This window comes from Fukomys damarensis, unplaced genomic scaffold, assembly GCF_012274545.1.
Source record: "Fukomys damarensis isolate Sample0158 unplaced genomic scaffold, DMR_v1.0_HiC HiC_scaffold_7, whole genome shotgun sequence".
Lineage (NCBI taxonomy): Eukaryota > Metazoa > Chordata > Mammalia > Rodentia > Bathyergidae > Fukomys > Fukomys damarensis.
Genome location: NW_022900919.1, coordinates 3,519,353 through 3,529,503, shown reverse-complemented (window position 1 = coordinate 3,529,503; position 10,151 = coordinate 3,519,353). Strand labels below are relative to the sequence as shown.

Genomic DNA, 10,151 nt, shown 5'->3' with positions numbered 1-10,151 from the left:
CGCCCCTGCCTCTGCTGTGCGGCCTACAGGCCGAGCAGGCCGGATCCCAGAAGGCGGGCTGAGCGGCTGCGGGGAGCCGGTCCCCCCTCACTCTTGATCCACTGCCTGAGGCCCCGGATGCTGAGGCGGAAGCCCGAATGGGAAGGGAGCGGGTCCCCCACGCGCCCGCTTCCCACTCGGGCCCTGGCTGCTGCGGCTGGAAACCAACTTCCGCCGCGTCCATCGGGGCTTTTTCGCGTGCACCGCCCGGGCACAGTGGGTCCTGCGAGAAGGGCGAGCGCTAGGCTGCCAGGGAGGAGGCTTGTAGGGCCCGAGGTAGTGTCTCATCGTGATGTTGGGGGCGTGGGGAAACGCAGAATCTAAGTGCGATTTTATTCAGCACTGCACGAAGATCCTCCTCTTTGGTTTCTGATCACAGTAATAGAAATAATAAAAAGTGAGGATTAATATCTCACTTTTGATTTTACTGGAGACTTGGCGAATTTTAATAATTTAGAATTTAGATGTAAGGAGTGTTCACGTGTGAAAGATAACTGGATTTTCAAAGCCAAAATCTCAGAAATATCCCGGATGGTAAGATTACTCATCCCAAAGCACCCACTAATAGATTTAGTGAAATTTGTGTTTTCGGAGATTGCCTCGTAGAGATCCCGCGATGTGGACAGCATTGGAATGTGGCGAGATGAATGACAGCCTAGAACGAGGCTGTGCAGAAGTTCTGTACGATCCCATGACAACGTACATTCTAAGTGAAAAGCTACCCAGCCCCAGTGCCTTCTGTTGGCTGCAGTTTGGGAGGAATGACTGCGGGTGGGCCGTGGATTCCAGGCTTAGGTCACCTGAAAGTTAGCACCTCACATCCTGCTTCGAGTGAGTTCATGTCCTCGGGTGGGAGGTGATGGGGCCTTTGCTATCGGGATGAGACGCTGATGAACACTCGCGTCTCTCTCTCTGTTCTTCCTCACCACGAGTGGCAGCACCTCAGTCTGACCCCTGAAAGTGCTCTGTGCTGTGCCCACAGGACAGGGCCAGAAATGGAGGTTGCAGAGAGCTGCAGCTGGGATGTGCGCTGCTTGGCACTGGGCCCAGCTGCAGCCTGAGGCCCCCTTCTGAAGCTCCAGGGAGTGGACCAGTTCGTGCCCAACCAAGCTCTTGCATTTCAAGGCGTTTGGCACTGGGTTTGTTTATTCTCCTAGGCACTGGGTTCCTCAGGATTTGTAGACATCGGATCAGATTTGTATTGCTCCTCAGCAGCATTGTTTTCTGCAGTCCATATCTGACTGTCTGATGTCCCGTGTGGGAGAGAACACAGCCAGGCCGAGAAGTCCATCTGCAGCCCCGGTAGGGTCTGAGGACCTGCGGCTTCTTCTCAGATCAGAGTTCCCTGCACACAGGGTCCTAGGCCACCACTTCAAAATCTCATGGTTTGGGCTTTGTGTCCCCCAGGACTGCTCTTATCTAATTTGTCTGAGTGGAGCCTGAAAGGGTTCCAGAGACGCTGAACAACTAGGCCATACACACACCGAGAGGTCGGGCTGTAGATTTTATTCAGGAAGCAGGAGCAGAGAGGGAGAAGGGGCAGAAGAAGAGAACAAAGAAGGGAAGGCTCTTTTATTACTTTTGGGCTGAGCTATTGATTATTAATGAGGGGTCAGCTACTTCTAACCGATCACAAGCCAGGTTGCTTTATGGGCCCAGCCCTGCAGACACAGGTTTCAACTTCTCTGGACCACTGAGGCCTTGTGGGAGGGAAACCAGAGATTCAGGCATGAGGTCGTTTTAGGAGCCAAGAAGTACCAGGAGAATGCAGCCTGTGAGGCGGCGTCACAGCATACTTTAACATGATCAATTCCCCAACAGCCTGGACATTTTAAATCCCCAGTAGGCAATGGTCGGCCTTCGCCCAGTCGAGGGGCCCACAGTAACTCCCAAGAGCCATGACTGGGGCACACTGCAGGCTGGGAGGTGTCTTCAGTATTAACTGTACTTCATCTAGCTGGAACTCCGAGCTTCTCACATTCCATCACCGAAAATGCCTATTGTGCTGGTTGTTTTAACTGACACACTTTCACTAAGGCAATTCAAAACTATAGTGACCACTTGAGAAAACTTCTAAGACAGGAAAATTATTTGAGAGCACTTCAGAAGAGAAAAGAAGCAAAATCCCCACTGTGTAGTGGTCTGCTTTCTCTGATAATAGGAGGAAGCTTTTAAACATAATTTGGACCCCAAGTTTGCCCCACTAAAATACGCTGCAGTTATAACTAATGAAAAATGTAAGAAACTGTCCTAAGCAACACCTTGAAATGGTATTCTGATTAGCTACTGTGGACATTCTCAAAGGCTTTCCCTACTTTTTAATTTATAGGTAGAAGCCAGAGAGTGCACTTGCGATTGTAAATTTAAAATTGACTGATAACTTGCTCCATTTTGTGAACTGTAATATTCAGATCACTCTGTAGGGGCTGAGATAAAAACAAAAAACAATCACAATAAAAACCTTCAGGAAGGAAATATCTTACTGGTTTAAGAAAGATCATTCTGTTTCTGTTTAACATAGGTGACCACTTTCATCTTTGGACTTACTAAGTGTGAGCTTTGTGATCAGATAGATTGATAAAATTGTCACGGAACTGCATCATGTCCAGCTAGTTGTAGGGCACTCATTTATGCGGACATACGTCTAAAACAGCCTCACACAGTGCAGAAAAACTTTCTTCCTTCTCCTTAAGGAAGAGGCTTCCCTTCCCCAGCCACTCAGTACTGCTCTGGAGATCAAGCTAAGGGGGCCCTGTGGTGCTGGGTATTGACCTACATCCCCCCAAGGGTGCTGGCTTTATGTAGACTGCTTCCTTGTCTCTTGCACACATGAACTGATGCCAGAAACAAACCAAACCAATTGTTCCATGCACACTCTAGGCATATTTAACTTAGATACACAGTTTAAAAATGCCTGAAAAAGAAACTATGTTTCCTTTTGTGGCCACTGAAAAGATAATTTAAATGATAGCCTTTGTTACTGTAGCTATGAGGTAATTGAGAAAAGGCTTCAGTTTCAAAAGAAAGTCCAGACAAGGTTCAGTTGCAACTTTATACAAAGTTTTGGGTTGTTCAAGACCAAGGTTAATTTTGTTGTGATGCAAAGGCTCTACCTTGGCTTTATGAGGTAAGTTTTCACTATTTCCATAAGTTATTTAAATGTGGACACTGATGCATAAAATTGTATTCAAATGAATGATGTTCTAAGTGATCTGTGTTGTGAGTGGATAGTGGGTGAAACTCAATCCAAGTTTGTTTTTTTTTTCTTTAGTGCTGGGGATTGAACTCAGTGCCTTGTGCTTGGGAGGCAGGCAAGGAACCGCTGAGCTAAATACCTGGCCCTCCAAGTATTTTTTTTTAAACTGAAGGAAGTTCATCCGTGTTTCCACATTTATTTATTTAATCATTTATCGTGTGCATCCTTACTCTTTGGTAAGGAATAAGGTGCCTGGCTTCTTTTGCATGTTTCCTGCTCCAGTCCTGGAATCAGCCATTTCTCCAAGGAGCCCAAGCCCCGTGCATCGGAGAATGGAATTAGAGACCAAGATCTGGATGCGGCATGTGCTCCCTGCCGCTTGGTGACTCCTGCAGTAGGATCTATACTTACGGGTACAGATACTGATGGATCTGTACATACTTCCACCCCATCCCATCTCGATGAAGCGTCCCCTCCCTAAAGTTCCGACTGACACCCCCGCACCTAAGCCTGCCTACGGTCTTTCTAGCCTTGTGCCCTGGTTCATACATGGCCGTCCATGCAACAGTGAGGTATGCGGCGCCCACACGCAGCACCTTTTCTCTTCCGCCTCACGCACTCGCAGTGCCGCACGTGTGCCCGCCTGACCCTGGAGAAGCAGCATTGCCGTATGAGGTGCGGTGCCATGCACAGCTTTTTGCCATCTGCCTCCCATCGCTGTCTATTTCTGCAGTTACTCAGGTCAGCATGTTTACCTCCAGCCCTCTGCGGTGCGGCTGTGTCATACATGCGCTAGTTACATTCTTTTATCACAGTCTGTCCCACCCTGCATTTCCCTAAGCGGTTTTCCAGATGTGTGCACATTAGGCTCTCTTTCTAAAACTTGGTGCACGTGGATGATTGCAGTTCCATGTATCCACTATTTTGGTAAAATACAGACGGGTTTCACTCCCAACAGAAACTGCTTTGTACTTTAACTGTTTACCTTCCCAAAGTCCTTGACAGCCCACTCTTGTGTGTCCGGTGTCTACAGTTTTCCGTTTCTTGGAGTATTCTAAACGTACTGTGATGTAGTAGGTAGGCGTTTCAGAGCCATGCCTTGCATTAGCAAGGTGCTCAGCACCATGTTTCCATAGGGCTTGATAGTTCATCCGTTCTTGTCCCTGGATCGTATTCTTGTATTTAGTCCAAAGTTTACCTGTCTACTCACCTATCAAAGGACATCTTGGTTGCACCCCACTTCGGCAGTTGTGATAAAGCTGTCATGCACATTTATGTGCAGGTCTGTGTATGGACAGAAGTTTTCAGGTCGGCTGGATAAATGCCCAGGAGTACCCTTCCTAAATCCCAGGAACGACAGTGTGCAGCTTTGTAGGAAACTGCCACTCTGTCCTCCAGTGACTGTACCATTCTGCCTTCCCACAGCAGGGAGTGAAAATTCCTCCTACCCCGCACCGTGGCCGGTGACCACTCAGTCAGGATTGGACGGCAGCCCTTCTAAGGAACGAGAAGCGCTGCCTCACTGCTGTTTAATTTGCTTTCCCCCAACGACAGACGAGGCTTGGCACCTTTTGGGTGCTTACTTGTATTCTGTGTCACTTTGAGCTCTGTTCTGTCTTTGGCTCGATGAGCATTCCGTGGCTGCCCCCCCTCAGCAAGAGGACACCTCGGTTTACTTCCCACACCACACCGAGGTGCTGTTTCTCATCATGCTACACCCCCAGCAGGTCAGGCCTGGGCCCGTAATACCCAATGACCAAAGGACACCCCGCGGAGCATTTGGAAAACATGCTAATCCCGAGAACCAGTAGCTCCTGCTAAAGTGGGTCTGCAATCACCCCGGGGCCCTGTGTCCAAGGCTCGGGTCTTAGTTCAGTGCTACTGAAAGGTGGTGGAAACATGGAGTGAGTCCTGGTGGGAGGTGTCGGGTCCCTGAGCCCCTCGGGAGGCTCCTGCTCTCTGCCCTTCCCCACCTCGAGGTGAGCAGCTTCTTGTCCCTCTTTGTCACATGTGATGTGCTGCCCCGAGCAACGGCTGGGACTGGAACCCCCAGAGCCACCTTCTCGGTGAGCTCCTGCAGAATGGGCGTTGTGTGGCTCCCACACCTGGCAGAAGCTCAACTGATGGATACCGCTCTTCCCTTGTACCCTCCCATGAGATTCCTCTGCCACTTCATGGGATTTCTCTCTCTCAGTCTCTTGGTCTCTCGGCCTCTTGATCTCTGTCTCTGTCTCTGTTTCTCTCTCTCTCTGTCTCTTTCTCTCCTGACTTAGGGGCTCACTATTCAGCCCAGGCTGGCCTCGAACTCACAGTGATCCTCCTCCTCCTTCAGTCTCCTGAGTGTCAGGACTACAGATAAAGCCACCATGCTCAGCTTGGAATTTCCTTTCTATGTTGGACATTTTGTTTATTTTTGACTTTTTCTTATCTTCAGTCATGTTGAGATAAACCACTTGCTTCATAATCTTTGGACTTATTTCGGATGAAACCCTAGTGTTAGATTGCTGCGCTCCCCCCCCCACTTGCTCACCGCCTTGCTAACCTGCTATTTCCACTGGCAGGGACCGAGGTGTCCTCCCACCAGCACGGAGGAAGGTCAGTGGTGTTTATCTTTGTTGGGCTGTCAGCCCACTGTGGTGTCTTGTGCGGCTGCAGATGTGTTTAATTCACTAGCAAGTTTGAGCATTTCCCATTATGCTGGAAATTAGTTTCCTAGAATAGTTTTTGAAAAGTACTCATTTGTGGCCTCAGAATTGATGCATGCTGTCTGAGTCACAGCCACAACTGCTTCTCGAGCTGTCTTGGAAACAAGTCCCTCATCACACAACAAGGCGGGGAGGCTGGAGCGGGGAGCCTGGCTCAGGCCAGGTCCAACTGGGGCCACTCAGCAGTTTCTCCCTGACGATAGGATGGAGGGATAGCCAGCTTCCTGGGGCTCCACCTGCCACTGTGAGCCTGGGGGGACCCCCGTGTCTCGCAGCCTCTAGTGAGGGTGACAGGAAATGATGCACGAGACCCTTCCTTCTGCCGGTGGGTGCCTGGCTTGCTTGGGAGCGTGGCCGCTGTGCAGACCTGTCCATGGCTGTGACAGGGAATCTGCTGTTGGTAGGAGACTCTGTGAGCCAAGTGCTTCCTCTTTCCACCCCAAGAAAGCTTCCTTTGTAAGCCTGCTCACTGCCTGGCCGCAGGAGAGGAAGTCGACACCCCACACCAGAGGTGTACCCTGTCTCTCGACAGTGTCCAGGCCGCCCAGCAGCTGGGGGTGGGTGCACTTCTGAGTGCCCAAGGGAGACTTAGCGTGGATAAGGTGGCTGTGTGCCCACCAGTGCCCAAAGCACAGCCCTGGGAGGGGACCCAGCCGGAAGCTTAAGTGAGAAAGCAACAAGACTCCAGAGGATTCACCTAGAGCACAGACACGACTTTCTCGAATTTAAATTTTATGAGCAAACTGGAAAGATATTTCATCATTTCGTACCAGAAGTACCAAAGGAATGGAAATAATGAAAGAAAAGATATTAGAAGCAAAAAGTCATTATAGGAGATGCAATGAGCAAACAATTAAGCAGTGCAAAAATATAAAAATAAGTCAAAGAGGGATAATTAGATTGAAAAGATTTACGAGGTAATGAGAAGATTAATTTCAAGAATCAATAAAAAGCCACGAGTACTTTTGTACACCTGTAATTCCAGGATGCAGGAGGCTGAGGCAAGAGGGTTACAAGTTTGAGGTCAACCTGGGTAACTTACTGAGACCCTGTTTCAAAGAAAGAGAAGGAAGAGAGGGAGAGAGGGAGGTTGGGAGATGTAGCTGGGTGAAATACAATTACTTAGTACCAGAAAGAGTCAATAAAAAGATGTTTAGACACACTTTGAAGCTCTGACATTTTAAGCATAAAGTGAAAATTGCTTAGGCTTCAAGTTGGAAAAAAAAGAACAGACTACTTAAAACTGAAACAAGAACAGCGTTGCATTTCTTTTGTCTGGTGGTCAACCTTACTGACGGTGAAATACCATCTATAAAGAAAGCGTTGTGACCTAAGTACATATTCCCAACTAAAACACTGTTCGCTTTCCAGGGTCGCAGGCACTGGTTTGGAACACACCGCACAGACTATTCTAGCTGAAGAAAACATGCAAGGGGGGATCCAGATGTGCAGTGAATGTAAGTGAAATAAAATATCACAGTAAAACACGCATCACCATTGACCCTCCACGAAGTCGCCCCTCTGCACACACTCACTCACCCCTTCACTTTGAGCATCTTCGGCAGCGGTTCTGACATGGTCTCCCGTGAGTCTCCCGAGGCGTGACCAGATAGGGCAAAGGCTGTACCCAGTGCCCCCCATCGGGGACGGCCAGGCACATGCAGCAACGTGTATTTAGGGAACCAGGCAAGCTGACTAGCAAGTGTTTAGCAAGCCAATGAGAAATTTTGGGAAAACTGCAAGAAAAATGGTGGTAGAAGAACAACTTTATCAAGAGCTATTTTTTCAGATTTCATAATTAAAAGAGGTTGGTTCCTGTTCATGGGAAAAATATAAGAAGGGTGCTATTTAGGAAGTACTAAAAATAAGCCCAAATTTTCAAGAACAAGTTGGATAAAAATTAGTAAAGAACTGTGTGGTGACTACCTTAATAACCATGTGTTTTATTCTTGAAAATTGCTGAGAGTAAATTATGAGTCTTTATCACACACACACACTAGTGTTAACTATATGAAGTAATGCGTATGTTAAGTAGGTTGACAGTTATTGTACAACGTATGCGTATTTTTCTTCTCTCAGTCCTCTTCCTTCCCTCTACCTCTTCCTCTTCCTCTTCCTCTTCTTTCTCTCTCTCTCTCTCTCTCTCTCTTTCTCTCTCTCTCTGTCTCTCTCTCTCGCTGCTGTTGATCAAATCAAGAGCCTCATGCATGCTAGGAAAGCACTTAGCCACTGAGCTATACCTTCTCCTCTATTTTTTTTTTTTTTTTGGTACCGGGATCAAACTTGGGTCCTTGCCTTTGTGAAGCAAGAGGTGGAACCACTGAGCTGAATCCCCAGGCCCCTCCTCTATTTTAAAAAATTCTATACATGATAAATATATGGAGATACGTAATGTTATTTGTCAATATCAATAAATAGACAATGTAAAAAATCAATAGAAAATAGATTCACAAATGCTTTTGAAACAATTGTGTATACAAATGAACATATCGCCAACAAGTAAGCTACAGATAAATTGAATATTTATATCTGCTTTTTTCTGAGGATCGAACCCAGGGCTTTGTGTATACCAGGCAGGCACTGCCACGGAGCTGTCTCGCCAGCCCCAAGTATTTATATCTTAGAAGCAAAACAAACAAAAACTAGAGTAAAACCGTGGGGATGGTGGGAGGGAACAGGGAGTGCTTCTGATAGTGTGGTACGATATAAAATTGCAGTACCCTAGGCAAAGAGTGCTTCCTAAGGCTGGGGAGGGGCGGGGACTCACACGCAGTGGTTCAGTGGAGCAGCGTCTCACTCTTGCAAGTTCAGCAGGTCCTGGGCCTGGGCGGTGGTGGCGGCTCCATAACGTGAATGTGCACAAGTACACGAGACGGCACCCTGCACGTGCTGGAGCTTTATGTGGTGTGCAGGTGGCTATGATTGAAACAGGTCACGGCATAAAACAAAATTTCTGAAATAATCAATTATATATGTAATTTTCAAAGAATCATGGCCACTACCTATTACCATAACGAGTATGAAGACAGATGCTCAACCGGGAAAGTGATAATACAACTTATATTTCAGAAAAATGAAATTTTCCTAACATACAATCACTCCTGTAAATCAATGTAGTTCTCCATAAACCACAATGAAAACAGAAAATGACTTTAACTTTTTGCAAGGCAGGAAAACAAGCTGCTCCTCTCGCTGACTATATGGTCACTGAATACTCGTGCCTTTTTCTCTTTTAAGACAGAGACTGAGACAGCTGGCAGCACAGTCGCCTGATGATCAGCACACTTGTGTCCCCCCCACACCTGGTATAGGACAGGGACCCTCGCGCTGCACAAGGGGCTGAGAGCACAGTTTCGTCACAACTGCTAGGACGTGCAGTGCAGTTCATCTGGGCAGTGCGGCCTCTTCACACACATGCAGAGGGTGTGTGTACGGAGACGATGCCCAGCAGCTCTGTGCAGCAAAAGCCTGGAGAAGAGGGTTCAGGGCAGACTGGGAAAGCACCGAAGAGAGTGAGTCGGTAGTGTGCGGATCAAATGCACTCGGACTGAGCAATGCAGCCGGAGTGGACTCCTGCTGGTCTGGAAGCCGGACCTGAAGGCGAGAAGGCCGAAGGAGGCATGGGCAGGGCTCGAGCTCTCTGCTCTCTGATGTTCCTAGTGGACCCTATTTCATGCCCATTTCTTTGATTGATTAAAATTATTTACCCCCTCTCTCCCCCCTTCTAATTTCTTTGGGTTTCTTATGTTATTTCTCCTGGACTCTTGGTGAAAAACTTCATTTATTTTGTGTCTATCTTTGAATCTAATCGCTCTTTTTTGGAGAGTGCTCAAGTCTGCCACTATGTAGAATTAGGAGTTGAATATTTTGAAGCCACGGTGATCTTTTATAAAATTTTGTCACATGCTTAAACAATGTGTGGTTTAAAGTTTTCCATATACAGGGATTGAAGCCAAGGCCTTCGTGCTGAAGCACAACCTCAGCCCCTCTCCCCCACACCTTCAAGACAGGGTCCAAGTTGAAAATCAGCTTGCCCTTTTGCTCTGTCCTCAGCTTTCCAAGGGCCAGGACATAGGCACGCAGCCTCACATCCAGCTCAAATTTTACTATTTTTGGAAATCGCCGAAAAGTGAGGACATGATCTTTGTTCTTCTTCTGTTTGTTTTCTGATACCTGGGATTGAACTCGGGTCCTTATGCTTGAAAGGCAGC

At 47.6% G+C, this 10,151-nt stretch overlaps 1 long non-coding RNA gene across 2 annotated transcripts; it reads left to right on the top strand.

The window, feature by feature from the left end:
- Nucleotides 1-321: 321 nt before the first annotated feature.
- On the top strand, nucleotides 322-9,833 carry LOC117285197. 2 transcript variants are annotated; one of them, XR_004516159.1, is made up of 4 exons: nucleotides 322-870; nucleotides 3,518-3,976; nucleotides 7,312-7,397; nucleotides 9,178-9,833. It is a non-coding gene; the product is annotated as an uncharacterized LOC117285197 (long non-coding RNA). The 2 variants fall into 2 exon arrangements; XR_004516160.1 differs by having other exon boundaries at nucleotides 3,518-3,910; nucleotides 9,178-9,832.
- Nucleotides 9,834-10,151: the final 318 nt, after the last annotated feature.